The following is an 18053-nucleotide window of genomic DNA, read 5'->3' as shown; positions in this document are numbered from 1 at the left end:
GGAAAAATAAAGACCCAGAAACAGAGTATAAAATGTGAGAATGGGTAAAACTTGTTGCCCAGCAGGACAGAGGGGGAAAAAACAGTGGGAAGAGTTGGGGGACTTTGAAGTTTCTCACTTGGACAACTGGGTGAACTGAGTACTGGAAGCAGGAGGAGGACAGGTTGGGAATAGAGAAATAATGAGACTTTATCTGAACTGCTTGCAGGGAGAGAGGGCCAGCCTTAGATCATGTGAAAGGTTAAGATTGAAAATATGCTTTTGGGGATTGTGGTATTTACTGATGGCTGAAGTCCAAAAGGCAGATAAGAATGAGTTGCTCTGAAGAATAATTAATGGGTAGACAGAGGAGGAGTCGATTGTGAAGGCTGTCAAGCACAAAGAGCCAGAGAAAGAGGAAAATCAAGAAAGAGAGATGATCTGGAAGCCAAGAGAGAGTTTTAACCATTCAACATTTGTAGTTACTAAGAGCTACTGTGTGCCAGGCTATTATGCTGGGATCTAGATACAAATGAATAAGACACACAGGGGCTTACAAACGAATGGAAGAAAACAGAATATCAACAGATCAATGAGAGACAGAAAGAGACAGAGACACAAAGAGAGAGGGAAAGACTCATTTCCTGTCCTAGGACTCATTCCTTGTTCTAGATCTCACAGTCTTGGAGGACATGGGTATGTAGGCAGTCCTAGTACAAAGTAACAGTGAATACACTCCCTGTATAATGGTACATAAAGACTGCAAAGGGAGAGTATTCTACCATCTCAGGGAAGCTTCTGAGGGTAAGTGACTTTTTGATGAGAGTCAGGGTGGGGAGCAGTTTCCAGCCTACTCTGCATGTGCAGAGGCTCAGAGGAAGAGAACACATTTCAGAGGGAACTGAAATTACTTCTGTCTGGCTGCAGTTTACAGTGGGGCTGTGGTGATGGGTAGAGATGGGAGCCACTGATGTTTTAAGGCAGAAGAAGGGCATCTTAGAAAGACCTCCAGCTGTAGTAAAACTGGAAGATGAGAGATGGTCTGTTACTCCTTTTTAGTCTTTTAGTCAAAAAACTTTGCTTATTAAACACCTACTATGGGTCAGGGTCGAAACATACATCATATTCAAAACGTTTAGATGGGGGAAGTTTAATGAAAGGACCCTACAGAATTGGGGGCAGGATCAAGAACTCACAGTTTTGTGGGGAGTTGAAAGGACGCAGAGATAAATATCTGATCTGTCTCAACTCCTGTTTTCTCATCTCCTGCTGGAGTCTCCCATGATCTGCCCCAACCAAAGCCAGAAGGTAAAGGAGCCTGGAATATGCAGTTCAGACAGGATAGCCTTAGGAGGCACAGATGACAAGGACAGATAGTAGTAAAATGATATAAATCTACCAGCACAAACCTGATTCATCCAGGATTTACTGTAGGAATCCACAACCACTCTGGATATTTCAAAACACAAAGGAATTTCATCTGGCATTTTAGTGCTTCTGAGGTCCTTGGAAGGGATGGAGGAGTAGAAATTCCCAGACTAGTGAGTCCAAAGTTACATCAGTTAAGATGAACATTACTAGTCTTGTCCTATTTCACTTCCTTTTTTTAAAAAAATTATTTATTCTTTTTAGCTATACATGACAGTATAGTGTATTTTGACGTATCATACATGCATGGAATATAACTTCCCATTCTTGTGGTTGTATATGATGTGGTGTTACACTGGTTGTATATTCATATATGAACATAGGAAAATGATATCTGATTCATTCTACTGTCTTTCCTATTCTCATTTTCCCTCCCTTCCCTTCATTCCCCTCTGTCTAATCCAATGAACTTCTCTTTTTTTCCCTTCACCCCCCTCCTTATTTTGTGTTAGCATCTGCATATCAGAACACTCGGCCTTTGATTTTGGGAGATTGACTTGTTTCTCTTAGCATGATTGTCTACACTTCCATGCATTTACTGGCAAATGCCATAATTTCATTCTTCTTTATGGCTGAGCCCATTATTATGTATACCACATTTTCTTTATCCATTCATCTTTTGAAAAGCATGTAGTTTGGTTCCATAGTTTAGCTATTGTCAATTGAGCTGTTATAAACATTGATGTGGCTGTTGTCACTATAGTATGCTGATTTTAAGTCTCTTGGGAATGTGCCAAGGAGTGGGATAACTGGATAAAATGGTGGTTTCATTCCAAGTTTTCTGAGGAATCCCTTATTGCTTTCCTTAGTACTTGCACCAATTTGCACTCCCATCAGCAATGTATGAGTGTACCTTTTCCCCCACATTTTCACCACATTTACTGTTATTTGTATTCTTGATAATTGGCATTCTGCCTGGAGTGAGTTGAAATCTCAGTATACTTTTAATTTGCATTTCTCTAATTGATAGAGATGTTGAACATTTTTTCATATATTTATTAACCAATTGTATTTCTTCTGTGATGTGTACATTCAATTTCTTTGCCCATTTATTGATTGGGTTATTTATTTGGTTTTGGGTGTTAAGTTTTTTTCTGTGGGGGGTACTGGGATTGAACTCAGGGAACTTGACCACTGAGCCTCATACCCATCCCTATTTTGTTTTTTTTATTTAGAGGCAGGGTCTCACTGAGTTGCTATGTACCTCACAGTTTCTGAGGCTGGCTTTGAACTCACAATTCTCCTGTCTCAGCCTCCCAAGCTGCTGGGATTATAGGTATGCAGCACCACATCCAGCTGGTGTTAAGTTTTTTGAGTTCTTTACATGTCCTGGAGACTACTGCTCTATCTGAGGTCCAGGTAATAAATATTTTCGCCCCATTCTGTAGGCTCTCTCTTCACATTCTTGCTTCCTTTTGTGTGACTCCTTTACTTCCAAATATGGAAGCTTACATTTCTAGGTCCACATGTATTTAGGACCATGTGACTAATTCTAGCCAATTATATCTGAGAGGAAGTAATGTGTCACTTCCAGAATGACACCATCACAAACTTGTGAGCACTCTCTAGACTGTCTTTTCCATGCCACTAAAGTCATGGAAGTGACCCTGAAGTAACATAGTAGGTACAAAGTTGAAGCATCCTAGATTCTAAGAACATGGAGAGCAACAGACCACATCTGCAGTAAACATTTTGGTGTAAGAAAGAAACTTTTACTGCATTAGGCCACTGAGATTAGGGGAATCTTTTTTTATTTTTAAATTTATTTTGAATTTGTAATTATAATTAAACACAGTACCTTTATTTTATATATTTATTTATTTTTATGTTGTGCTGAGAATTGAACCCAGGGCCTTGCAAGTGCTAGAGGAGTGCTCTTAAACTGAACCACAACCCCCCCCATCATTTGTTACTAATAAGCCTGGTTTATTCTAACTAGAATGTACCGAGGATTAGACACTGCTATTGCTGCTGTCAGCACTGACTCTCACACCATGAAGACCACAAGGGGAGTATGAATGTCACATACATGTCATCACACCTCACAAGTGACCTGCAAATGCAGGAAGGTAACCTTCATTTACTTGTACATTTTTGTTTAAGTATATCTCTTAGGCAGACCTTATTTGAACCTAGAACTCAAGTGGGAAAGGAGTCTGAGAAATGTCAATTTTATCTTTTCAACTTCTTCAAACAGGAGGGTGAAGTGGAAGTTGGAAAGGATACTAGTAATGTACCCATAATGCAAGTTTTTCAAAGGCAGGGGTCGTTTTGCTAATTATCTTTGTATGTTTTGTATCCAGTCTGGGACTAATGTGACATTAGTGGTTGTCAAAAAATATTTCTTGAAATAATCTAAGTTTATGGACCAATACTAAGTTTTTATCTTTCAGGTGAAATAATAGAGATGTAAAATAAGTGCTAAAACTACTCCCTGCTAAAGATTTGAGAGTTCTGAAAGTACTCTAGACTATGAGAAGGACATTGCAGAAGTCATCAATACAAAGGAGTGGAGGTGGACAGAAGAGAAAATAGCCATACCAAACAATTAGATAATACCTTGTAAGTTAAGTTAGATTCAACTGCAAATAAAACTTAAAACTGCATTGGCTTAAATATCATAGGAGCTCATTGTTTCCTTAAAGACAGTGGGTAAACCGCCTGAAGCTCTGCCATGGGAGCTCCTTGACCCTCAGGAACTCATGCACTGTTATGTCATCCTCTTTAATGTGTGGTTCTGACCAGATGGTTGATGATAGCTGCTTTTGCACCAGCCACCATTTCTCAGTTTCAGTCAGCAAGAAGATGGTAGGAAGAAAAGTATGCTCCCTCCTTTCAAGAACACTTCCTAGAAGATGCACACTCCTCTTTTATTTAAATCTCATTTAAATGAATGTGCACTGTGAACAGAAGTGATGATACCAATTGAGGTCTGGTCCATAGAGACTGCCCTTACATGATCCTCTTCATTTCTGGCATCTTCTGGTCAGATTTGTGCCATCAAGGGAAACATTGGATATCACATATTGGATGACAGAGCCTCTACTAACCTGGATCCCTAGGTGATTATGAATCAAAGAGTTAATCCCCTCACACACACCCCTTGGCCAGGAAATGCTTACACTGAACTGTTAAGTGAGCAAGAAACAAAAATTTACTGTGACCCATTGAGGTATATTTGACACAACAACTAGCATTGTCTTCATACAAAAATTGTTACAGAAGCAGGATGCTATTTTAAAAATCTCAAACTTGTCAGGCTGTAGACAGCAAGAAAACTTACCAGAGACTGGAAAATGGAAATCCATGGCAAAATGTCTTGGTATCTTTTCTCCTATTAAAAACATAACACCACAATTTGGATAGGTTACAAGGAAGAGTGGTTTATTTTGGCTTATAGTTCTGCTTCAAGGTCAAAGGACTGCATCTGGTGATGGCCTTCTTGCTGGCAAAGTCCCAAAGTGGTGCAAGGCATCACAAGGAAGGAGAGAGGGACCATGAGAACTGGCTTTTGTAGCAAACCCACTCTCAATCCATTATCCTATTAATGTGTTAATCTATCAATCACATAAATGAGGTAATCCATTCATGGGGGAAGAGCTCTAAACACCTCCTAAAGGTTCTTTCTCTTACTGTCCTATATGGATTCAGTTTCAGTACAAATTTTGGGTATTGAAACCATAATACAAGACATTTGGTAAGAATTGACTGCAGTAAATTAAAAGGACAATAAGATGCCTCTAAATCCCATAGCTCTAGAAGAGGTTGGAAAATGAAATGCTGGTAGGCTATATTCACTGGCTGTATTTAACAAGATATTGGAAAAATAAGATGAGCTCCTGGAATAATGAAAAGGCTTCCAAACATGATGAAAAAGGAATATAGAGAGTTCAGAACTTTGGAGCCTTGAGGGGTTGAAAAAACTGACTATTCTATACTTCAAAGAATAGGAAATAAATCTGAAAAGGTGTTTGAGCAACAAAGGTCGATGAAATTTCAGTTATGCAGCAAAAATTAGATTTAGGGCATGGCCTCGCATTGGAGGTCTCTAAGTAGCTCCCTCAAATTCAGAGGAAAAGAGGCATAAGAATGAAGAAGCAAAGAAATAGGATCAAGAATTATCTCTAGGAAACTTTCATGTTTACTGGCTTATGGAACTGACAGGGAAGGAAATGGATCAAAAGTCTTTTCAGTGTTTGAGAAATTGTACTGCTAAGAAAATCACTTAAGAGCTTATTTTAAAAGCTGTACTCTTTCTACAGAAGTCATGCTTCTCAATACCCATTTCAAATGCAGGCTTAGAGGAAGAACTTACAGAAGGCAGACCTAGTGACCACAGGGGACCAAGGACAAGGGGGTTCCCCACTGAGAGTGGTACCAGGTTCTAGTGGTGGAACTTCCTGTTCACGTCCTTCACAGTGCTTCCTAGCAGAATCTCATCTTTGCATAGGCCAGTGTCTTCTTTTCCCTGCTTTCCTACCTGGACATGTTGATTGCAGTAAATTTGCTGCATTGTTACATACTGGGTGCAGGTTGGAACAGATATCAGTTCATGGGTTGCAGTAGAGTTTCTCACCCTCAGCACTACTAATATGTTGGACTGGAAAGTTCTTTTTGTGGGGCTGTCCTGTGTATTTTATAATGTTCAGCTGCCTTCCTGGTCTCTGCACACTAGTTGCCAATAGTATCCAGCTCACTACCCCAATTGTGTCAGTCAAAACGTTTCCAGACATTCCACAAAAACTACCTCTGGTTGAGAATTATTGGGCCACAGGATAATATGGAGAGATATCACGACCAGATGGATAATCCTGTGCATTACCTGGGAATCCTGTATTTTGAATTTAATCCAGTGGCTGGGTGGGATTTTAGGTTATCTTACTTGGTGAGGGAATGAGCATATTATTTGTTTGCTAAAAATAAAGGATGAAATGGTGATTTGGTGACCAAATGGATGGACTATAGCATAGAGTTCAAGGTTATCACCAAACCTGCTTTCTAGTAATTCACGATAGCTAAGATCCAAACTGGGATTAGATAACCCACTCTGCTTAGCCCTAAATATAAACATTCAACAAACAAGAATGTTCACCAGAGTACTACTAGCAATGGCCTAAAACTCAAAGGACTTGGCAGAGCTTTACATCCCTCTAGAGGAGCCTGTTCTATAATCCATAAACCCTGATATACCTCACCACCTTTAGCATTTATCAGTCTCTATACTGCCATCTTCAGCAAACCCTAACAAGTTCTTATAGTAAGCAAGAGAACTTTACATTAATATGTTAGGTCAAGGTGTAGCCTATAAGGTGGAAAGTAATGGACTACATTTTCTGCTTCTTAGAACAAATCTTCACAACAGCTTCTATGAAACTTAAAAGCCCAAGTCGGATTTAGTAGTAAGTTAAGAATAGAGAGCTTAGCTGAATTGGGCAATAAAGTATGCATACACCACCCATCACCCTCTTCAAATACAATTACACAAAACCTGATACATAATCCACTTGATTAGACTGTATGAGAAGAGATAAGTCACAACAAGGTAGACATACTGGAAAGTGTGTTTGGAATAAACAAAATTTAGTTTATTCACTAAATCACCCAGCCTACACCCGGGAGATTTCACTCACTATGAACATTTTGAACTAATGCTAGCCCACAATCCCTTCCCACTAAAATATGATTCATTTTAATAAATAAAACATTTATCTTAAATAAAAGTAGAGGAGATAGAAATTATTACCAGGATGTATAGAGAAAGCACCATAAGGGAAAGATGAAAAAAAAAATTTATAGTGTAAAAAAGCAAAGACTAAAACTTCTACCTTTTGCATAATGATTTAACCAGAAAACCCTTGACAAGAGGAATTTAAGCCAAGCACCTTGAAACCAGATGAGCTACTTATGAGCAGCTAATAAGAGCTCATCTGTCTATGTTGCAAAACAGGGGAATGACTTATAAGTAGAGGTGAAAAGCCTAGGCTGCTTGGTGATAGTTGGTTGTCCAGATTAGAATTTTAGATCTACTTTAAATTTACCTGAAGCACAAGCAAGCCAAATGTAATTTTAAATGTTAATCTAAAGAGGGACAGCTCTTTAGAATCAAGGAAAAACCTTAATTAGGGAGTAAATCTGCTAATTTCCATAGTTGGCCTAAAAGCAGTGTTCAATTGAAAAAGCATTAAACCTTAACCTAATCATCAAAACTTAATACCTAACTCTCAATAACCTCCTAAACCAACACTGGACTAATCTATTTTTCTTATAGAAGAAATTATGTTAAAATGAGTAACAAGAAGATAGTTCTCCCTGCATAAGTTTATATCAGACCGAATAATTCACTGATAGTTAACACTGATAGTTAACCTTTGATATCATCAATCATACTATTTATTGTTGCTCCTACCCTAGCCCTAACCCTGGCATTTATCATGTGAATCCCCCTACCCATACCCCAACCCCTGACCAACATAAATATAGGCGTACTATTCATTCTCGCTACCTCAAGCCTAGCTGTATATGCAATCCTGTGGTCAGACTGAACCTCCAACTCTAAATACTCTCTAAGGGGAGCATTATGAGTCATAGCACAAACAATCTCATATGAAGTAACCCTAGCCATTATTCTCCTCTCTGTATTACTAATAAAAGGCTCCTTTACTCTATCTACCCTTATTACTAATCAACAGTTCACATGACTACTACTACTGACATGACCCCAGCAATAAAGTGATTCATCTCAATACTAGCAGAGACCAACCAAACTCCCTTTGACAAACAGAAGGAGAATCAGAACTTGTATCAGGCTTCAACGTCGAATATGCCCTTTCACCTTATTTTTTATAGCTGAATACACAAATATTATTATAATGAATGCCCTAAGAGCAACCTTCTTTATAGGGACATTACTCAACCCTTCCCTTCCCGAAACTTTTACACTAAGTTTCACCCTAAAAACCCTCATTTTAACTTCTATGAATTTTAGCATTCTATACACGATTTCGTTATGATCAACGTATGCATCTTTTATGAAAAAGCTTCCTACGCCTCACTCTGGTCCTATGCATATGACATATCTCCCTTCCCATTATCACTGCATATATATCACCCCTAATCTAAAAAATATCTCTGGTAAAAGAGTTACTTTGATTGAGTAAATAATAGAGGTTTAAATCCTCTTGTTTTTAGAACCTTAGGACTTGAACCTAATCCTAAGAATTCAAAATTCTTCATGCTAACTTTACACTGTGTCCTAAAAAGTAAGGTCAGCTAAATAAGCTATCGGGCCCATACCCAGAAAATGTTGGTTTATATACTTCCTGTATTAATTAATCCCCTAAACTCCTCCACAATCTACCTCACCTTATTTTCTGGAACAATAATTACACTATTAAGCTCCCACTGACTACTTATTTGATTAGGCTAAGAAATAAGTATGCTGGCAATTATTCCCATCCTAATGGAATAATTCCAGAGAAGCTGCATGCAAATATTTCCTAATTCAAGCCACTGCATCAGTAATCTTAATAATAGGCACAATTATTAATTTTACAAACTTAGGCCAATGGAACCTATCCAATTCATGCAATCAAATCTCATCATTTATATTCACAATAGCACACTCAATAAAAATGAGACTTGCCCCATTTCACCTTTGAGTACCAAAGGTCACTCAAGGAATTGCACTTAAATCAGGACTAATCCTACTAACATGACAAAAAATTGCCCCAATCTCTATACATATCAAATTGCCTCTTCCATAAACTCCACCCTTATATTACTTATGGGAATCCTGTCTATTATGTTAAGAGGTTAAGAAGGACTCAACCAAACTCAACTATGAAAAATCTTAGCATATTCATCAATCACGAATATAGGATGAATAATAGCAATTATTTCATATAATCCAACTTTGACAATATTTAACTTAATCATTTATATTACTTACCATTAATATATTTATACTTCTCCAATACAACAAAAAGCTTCTACCCTTTCCTTATCAAATTTATGAAATAAATTCCTCCTACTAACCCCATCAATTCTAATCATACTAATATCAATACGAGGATTACTACCTCTAACCGGATTTGCCCCCAAATTAATTATAATTAAGGAACTAATTTCAAACAACAATATCATCTTCTCTATACTAATAGTAATACTAGCACTCCTAGATTGATATTTCTACACATGACTTATTTATTCTACATTCCTAACCCTATTTCCATCATTTAACAACACTAAAATAAAGTGACATTTTAAAAATACAAAACTGGGCTGGGAATGTGGCTCAGGCGGCAGCATGCTCGTCTGGCATGTGTGTGGCCTGGGTTCGATCCTCAGCACCACATACCAACAAAGATGTTGTGTCCACCAAGAACTAAGAAATAAATATTAAAAATTCTCTCTCTCTCTCTCTCTCTCTCTCTCTCTGTCTCTCTCTCTCCCTCTCTCTTTAAAAAAAATAAAAGAAAATAAATTAAAATACAGAACTAACTCCCCTTCTACCAAATTTTATTATTATCTCTACCCTCTCCCTACCACTCACACCTATCATCTCTGAGCTAGGAATTTAGGATAACCCAGACCAAGGGCCTTCGAAGCCCTAAGTAAGTGTCCAACACTTAATTCCTGAGTTAAGGACTGCAAGACTCTACCCTACATCAACTGAATGCAAATCAATTAGTTAAGCTAAGCCCTTTCCATCTAGACTAATGGGATTTAAACCCATAAAACTTAAGTTAACAGATAAATGCCTAATTCAACTGGCTTCAATCTACTTCTCCTGTGGTAAGTAAAAATGCCAGAGAAGTCCTGGCAGAGTTGAAGCTGCTCCTTTGAATTTGCAATTCAATGTGATTATTCACCTCTGGGCTTGGTAAAAAGAGAACTCAACCTCTGTCTTTAGATTCATAGTCTAATACTTACTTGGCCATTTTACCATCTACCTATGTTCATCATCCATTGATTCTTCTCAACTAATCACAAAGATATCGGAACACTTTACCTCCTATTTGGCGCTTGAGCTGGAATAGAAGGAACGCACTTAGTCTATTAATTTGGGCTGAATTAGGCCAACCCCCGGAGCCCTGTTAGGCGATGATCAGATCTATAATGTTATTGTAACTACACTCACATTTGTTATAAATTTCTTTATAGTCATGGCAATTATGATTGATGGATTTGGGAACTGAATACTACCCCTTATAATCGGAGCCCCTGATATACCATTTCCCCATATAAATAACATGAGCTTCTGGCTCCTTCCCACCTCCTTCCTCCTCTTGCTTGCTTCTTCTACAGTTGAAGCAGGTGTGGGAACAGGTTGAACAGTATATCCCCCACTAACTGGAAATCTTGCCCATGCAGGAGCCTCAGTAGAATTAACCATCTTCTGCCTTCACTTAGCAGGATTATCATCAATTCTAAAAGCAATTAATTTTATTACAATTATTAACATAAAACCCACTGCTATATTCCAATATCAAAACCCTCTGTTCGTATGATCCATACTAATCACAACAGTATTACTTCTTTTATCTCTTCCAGTCTTTGCAGCAGGGATTACAACACTTCTAACAGACTGAAATCTAAATACTGTATTCTTTGACCCCATGGGAGGTGGAGATCCTATTCTCTATCAACAATTATTCTGATTCTTTGGGCACCCTGAGATCTATATTCTTATTCTACCAAGGTTTGGTATTATCTCCCATATTGTAAAATATAGTCAGGTAAAAGAAACCATTCGGTTATATAGGAATAGTATGAGCTATAATATCTATTGGTTTTCTCGGATTCATTGAATGAGTGCACCACATGTTCACTGTTGGGATAGATGTTGATGATACCCGAGATTACTTCAAATCTGCAATGATAATTACTGCTATTCCAAGAGGGTTAAAGTTTTCAATTGACTAAGCAACCTTACATGGGGATAATATTAAATGGTCACCAGCAATACAATGAGCCCTCGGCTTCATTTTCTTATTCACCATTGGAGGTTAGCAGATTCCTGCAAACAGGAATCATTCTGGCTAACTCTTCGTTAGATATTGTCTTACATGTTACATATTATGTTGTAGCTCACTTTCACTATGTCATATGGATTCGAGCCATATTTGCCATCATAGGAGGGTTCATTCACTGATTTCCCCTTTTTTCTGGCATATGCTAAATAATATATGAGCTAAAGTCTACTTTACTGTAATGTTTGTAGGGGTAAATGTAACTTTCTTCCCTCACACTTCTTGGGATTATCAGGAATACTCTGTGGATACTCCCACTACCCAGATGCATACACAGCATGAAACACTGTATCTTTGATGGGCTCAATTATTTCCCTCACAGCTATCATAATTATAATTTTTATAATTTGAGAGGTATTTGCATCAAAACGAGAAGTTCTTACCGTAGAGTTAACACCCAATAACTTATAATGACTACACGGGTGCCCTCCACCTTATCACACATTTGAAGAACCGACTTTTATTAAAGCCTGGACCAAGAAAGGGAAGAATTGAACTTCCTAAAACTAGTTTCAAGCCAGCCCCATAACCATTGTGACTTTCTTCATGAGATATTAGTAAAATAATTACATAACTTTGTAAAAGTTAACTTATAGGTTAAACTCCTTTATATCTCTATGGGATACTCCCTTGAATTAGGATTTCAAGATGCCACATCACCTATTATAGAAGAGCTCCTACACTTTCATGAGCACACTCTTATAATTGTGTTCTTAATTAGCTCTCTTGTCCTCTACATTATCTCATTGATATTAACTACAAAACTAACCCATACAAGTACTGTAGACACCCAAGAAGTAGAAACTATCTGAACTATTCTTCCTGCTATTATTCTCATCTTAATTGCCCTTCCCTCACTCTGTATTCTATACATAATAGACAAAATTAACGACCCATCTCTAATGGTAAAAACTATAGGCCATCAGTGATATTGAAGTTATGAATATACAGACTACAAAGATCTTAGTTTTGACTCCAATATGATTCCAACCTCGGATCTGGCTGCAGGAGATCCTCAATTTCTGGAAGTAGATAACTGAGTAGTACTTCCAATAGAGTTACCTGTGCGAATACTAATTTCATCTGAAGACATGCTCCACTCCTGAGTGGTCCCATCCCTTGGCTTAAAAATGGATGCAATTCCTGGTTGACTTAATCAGGCTACCTTAACATCAACATGGCTGGGGCTTGACTATGGGCAATGTTCTGAAATCTGTAGCTTTATGCTAATCGTCCTTGATCTGGTCCCATTAAAACATTTTGAAAGTTGATCCTCACCAATGTTATAAATTCATTATGAAGCTCCAGCAGCATCACCTTTTAAGTTGAAGATTAGGAGCCAAAATCTCCTCATAATGAGATGCCCTAATTAGACATATCAGCATAATTTGTTACAATTTTATCAATGATCCTAGCCCTATTATTCATATTTCAACTTAAAATTTCAAACCATCTGTACCCGTCTAACCCTTCCTGCAAAGACATTAGTTTAACTGAACAAAAATCCATATGAGAAGAAAGATGAATTAAAAATTTACTTGCCTCTTTCATTATCCCTACAATAATAGGACTTATTATTGTTATCTTTATTATTATGTTCCCCAACATCATCTTTCCCTCACCCAACAAACTTATCAACAACCACCTAGTATCATTCCAACAGTGATTAATTCAACTTGTACTAAAACAAATAATGGCCATACATAACCCAAAATGATCAACCTGATCCCTAATACTAATTTCAATGATTATATTCATGGGCTCTACAAATCTACTAGGTCTACTCTCTCACTGCTTTATACCAACAACCCAGATGTCAATGAACTTAGGAATGGCCATTTCCCTATGAGCAGGTGCAGTAATTACTGGTTTCCACCACAAGACTAAAGCATCCCTCGCCCATCTTCTTTCACAAGGAACCCCTATCCCCCTTATCCCAATATTAATTATTATCAAAACAATTAGCCTTTTTGTTCAACCCATAGCACTAGCCAAACGACTAACAGCTAATATTACAGCTGGCCACATTATTATACACTTAATTGGAGGATCCACCATAGTATTAACATCGATTAGCCCTCCCACAGCTATCCTAACCTTTATTATTCTAGTATATTAACAATACTTGAATTTGCTGTAGCACTAATTCAAGCCTATGTCCTAGTAAGTTTATATTTACATGATAATACTTGATGACCCACCAAACCCATGCCTATCATATAGTTAATCCTAGCCCCTGATCTTTAACAGGAGCCCTTTCTCGCCTACTCTTAACATCCGGTCTAGTAAGATGATTCCACTTTAATTCCTCTTTTCTCTTCATTTTAGGCCTAATAGCCATCATCCTTACAGTATACTAATGATGATGAGATTCTGTACATGAAGTTACATTCCAAGGGCACTATATAACAATTGTTCAAAAAGGTTTATGATATGGGATAGTCATATTCATCATTTCAGAAGTATTCTTCTTCGCTGGATTTTTCTGAGCATTTTATCACTCCAGTCTAGCTCCCAATCCAGAATTAGGCAGCTGATGACCTCCAATGGGAATTAAACCACTTAATCCCCTAGAAGTTCCACTACTCAACACCTCCATGTTTTTAGCTTCAGAGGTCTCAATTACCTGGGCCCATCACAGTCTAACTGAAGGGGACCGAAAACACATAGTTCAAGCATTATCCATCATGATTACACTATGATTATATTTAACCTTACTTCAAGCCTCAGAATACTTAGAAACATCTTTCACAATATCAGATGGTGTATATGGCTCAACATTTTTCATGGCTACAGGCTTTCATGGTCTCCACCTTATTATTGGGTCAACCTTTCTTTTAGTATGCCTTATCCATCAATTAAATTTCCACTTTACATCTAACCACCATTTTGGATTTGAAGCAGCCTCATGATACTGACATTTTATAGATGCTATATGACTATTCCTTTATGTAACTATTTATTGATGAGGCTCATACTCCCTTAGTATTTATCAGTACAGTTGACGTCCAATCAATAAGCCTTGGTAAAACCCATGAGAGAGTAATAAACCTTATAATCTCCCTACTTATCAATTCTTCTATTGCACTATTACTAATCTCATGGCATTTTGATTACCCCAGCTAAATGTATACACCTATAAAGCAAGTCTCTATGAATGTGTTTTGATCACATAGGATCTACCCACCTACCATTCTCAATAAAATTTTCCTTGTTGCAATTACATTCCTTTTATTTGACTTAGAAATTTCTCTACTTCTCCCCCTTCCCTGAGCCTCTCAAACAATCTCAATCTCACACTAACTATAACATTTTTCTAGTTCTAATTCTCATCCTTTGGTTAGCCTATGAATGAGTTCAAAAAGGCTTAGAATGAATTGAATATGATAATTAGTTTAAGATAAAACAAGTGATTTTGACTCACTAGACTATGGGTTACCATAATTTTCAAAATGCCTATTATCATACTTAACATCCTCCTAGTTTATACAACATCTTTACTTGTCTCATTTAATATCATCATTCTTATGCCTAGAAGGCATAATATTATATATATTTGTCTTATGCTCCCTCCTTATTCTAAACTTTCACTTTTCCTTATCATTTATAATCCCTATTGTCTTACTAGTGTTTTTGCAGCGTGTGAAGCGTCCTTAGGTCTAGCTCTCCTTGTAATAGTGTCTAACACATATGGACTAGACTATGTTCAGAACCTAAATATCCTTCAATGTTAAAAATTATTATACCTACAATTCTACTCTCCCCCCTTATATGCTTCTCAAACCCCTCAATAATTTGAATCAACCCCTCGATCCATAGTCTGATAGTCAGCTAATGGTGCTCCTTACATTAAATCAAACAGCAAACACAGATCTAATTTTCTCACTAACTTTCTTCTCAGATCCGCTATCTTCCCCTTTACTGATTTAACACCATGACTCCTTCCCCTTATAATTCTAGCAAGCCAAAACCACTTAGCCCGAGAGCCACTGATCTTTAAAAAAACTTTATATTCTTATACTAATTTCCTTTCAATCATTTTTTAAAGAGAGAGAGAGAGAGAGAGAGAGAGAGAGAGAGAGAGAGATTTTTAAATATTTATTTTTTAGTTTTCTGCAAACATCTTTATTTGTATGTGGTGCTAGGATGAAACCCAGCATTGCACTTGCATGCCAGGCGAGCATGCTACTGCTTGAGCCACATCCCCAGCCCAATCATTTTTAATTATAACTTTTTCAGTCACCAAACTAATCATATTGTATATTCTATTCAAAGCCACCCTAATCCCCACATTTATTATTATTACTCGATGAGGAAAGCAAAGTGAGCATCTAAATGCAGTACTGTACTTCTTATTTTATGCTCTGGTAGGCTCCCTTCCCCTTCTAGTAGCATTAGTCTGTTCAAAAATCCACTGGGTCCATAAACTTTATTATCTGTATATGCCAGTCATCTGTACTGTCTTTTTCCTGAACTAGTGATATCTTGTGACTGGCATGTATTATAGCCTTTATAGTAAAAATACCCTTATATGGTCTCCACCTTTGACTCCCCAAAGCCCATATTGAAGCCTCTGTTGCTGGCTCCATGATCCTGGCAGCTATTCTACTCAAACTTGGCAGATACGGAATAATCCAAATTTCAGCTCTACTCCACCCTATTGCAAGTAATATGGCATATCTCTTTATTATGTTATCGCTATGGGATATAATTATAACAAGCTCAATCTGCTTACAACAAAAAGACCTAAAATCCTCATTGCCTACTCATCAGTAAGTCATTAGCATTAGTTATTGTAGCAATTGTAATTCAAACACCCTGAAGCTTTATAGGAACCACAGCACTAATAATTGACCATGGATTAACATCCTCCCTACTATTTTGTCTCACAAACACTAATTATGAGTAAATTCATAGCCGAACTATAAGGCTAGCCCAAGGCTTACAATCCATTCTTCCCCTTATGGCAACATGATGAGTTCTGGCTAGTCTAACTAATCTAGCTCTTCCCCTGACAATTAACTTGATTGGAGAACTATTCATTATCACATCATCATTCACCTGATCAAATATTAGGATTACTTTAACTGGCCTTAATATATTAATCAATGCCCTTTACTATATATATATATATATATATATATATATATATATATATATAAATCATAACACAACTGGGAAAATTTACACACCACACATCTAACATTAATCCTTCTTTCACGTGAGAAAACACACTCATGTTACTTCACCTCTTCCCACTTATCATTCTATCAGCAAATCCTACTATCATCCTGGGACATTTATACTGTAAATATAGTTTAAATAAAACTATTATTTGTGAATCTAACAATAGAGAATCATAATCCCTTATTTACCAAGAAAGTATGAAAGAACTGCTAATTCATGCTCTCCATGATTACATCCATGACTTTCTTAACTTTTATAGGATAGAAGTAATCCATTGGTCTTGGGAGCAAACAATTGCTCCAAATAAAAGTAATTAATATATTTTCTTCACTCATCCTTATGTCACTTGTTACACTAACTTTCCCCATTCTCCTTACCAACTCCTATAAACTCCTATAACCAACTCCTATAAACACAGCAACTACACAAACTATGTAAAAACATCTCTTATTTATGAATATTCATTGTGTATAAGTCCAACACTAATATTTTTCAATTCAAATTATGAACTTATTTCAAACTGACACTGAATGACAATTCAAACTTTTACTCTCTCCATAAGCTTCAAATTAGATTACTTCTCTATGCTATTCATGCCCGTAGCACTATTTGTTAAATGATTAATTATAGAATTCTCAATATGATATATACACCCAGACTTCTTTATCAACCGCTTCTTCAAATATCTAGTAATATTCCTCATTACCATGATAATCTTAGTCACATCCAGCAACCTATTCCAACTGTTCATTGGCTGAGAGGGAGTAGGCATTATATCATTCTTATGTATTGGTTGATGATATGATCGCACAGATGCTAATACAGCAGCTCTCCAAACTATTGTATACAACTGAATTGGTGACATTGGATTTGTTTCAGCCATAGCATGATTTCTACTCAACTCAAACTCATGATAACTAAACAACTCTTTAATAGATGTATCTCTACTTCTCCTCCTAGGCTTACTCTTAACAGCAACAGGAAAATCCACCCAATTTGGCCTACACCCCTGATTGCCCTCTGCCATGGAAGGCCCTACTCCCTAATCAGCTCTAATCCACACCAGCACTAGAGTAGTAGCAGGAGTATTTCTTCTTATTTGTTCTTATCCTCTAATAGAACATAGTAAGACTATCCAAACACTTGCTCTCTGCCTGGGAGCCATTACCACCTTATTCACTGCCATCTGTGCCCTCACCCAAAATGATATTAAGAAAATTATCGCATTTTCTACCTCAAGCCAAATATTATTAATAATAGTCACTATTGGAATTAACTAACCCCACTTAGCATTTCTCCACATCTGCACCCATGCATTCTTCAAAGCCATACTATTTATATGTTCTGGGTCAATCAATCCATAACCTAAATGATGAACAAGATATTCAAAAAATAGGAGGCCTATTCAAAGCTCTTCCCAGGTAACAA

The sequence above is a fragment of the Urocitellus parryii genome, chromosome 11, assembly GCF_045843805.1.
Source record: "Urocitellus parryii isolate mUroPar1 chromosome 11, mUroPar1.hap1, whole genome shotgun sequence".
Taxonomy (NCBI): Eukaryota; Metazoa; Chordata; class Mammalia; order Rodentia; family Sciuridae; genus Urocitellus; species Urocitellus parryii.
Note: the sequence above shows the minus strand (reverse complement) of the source record.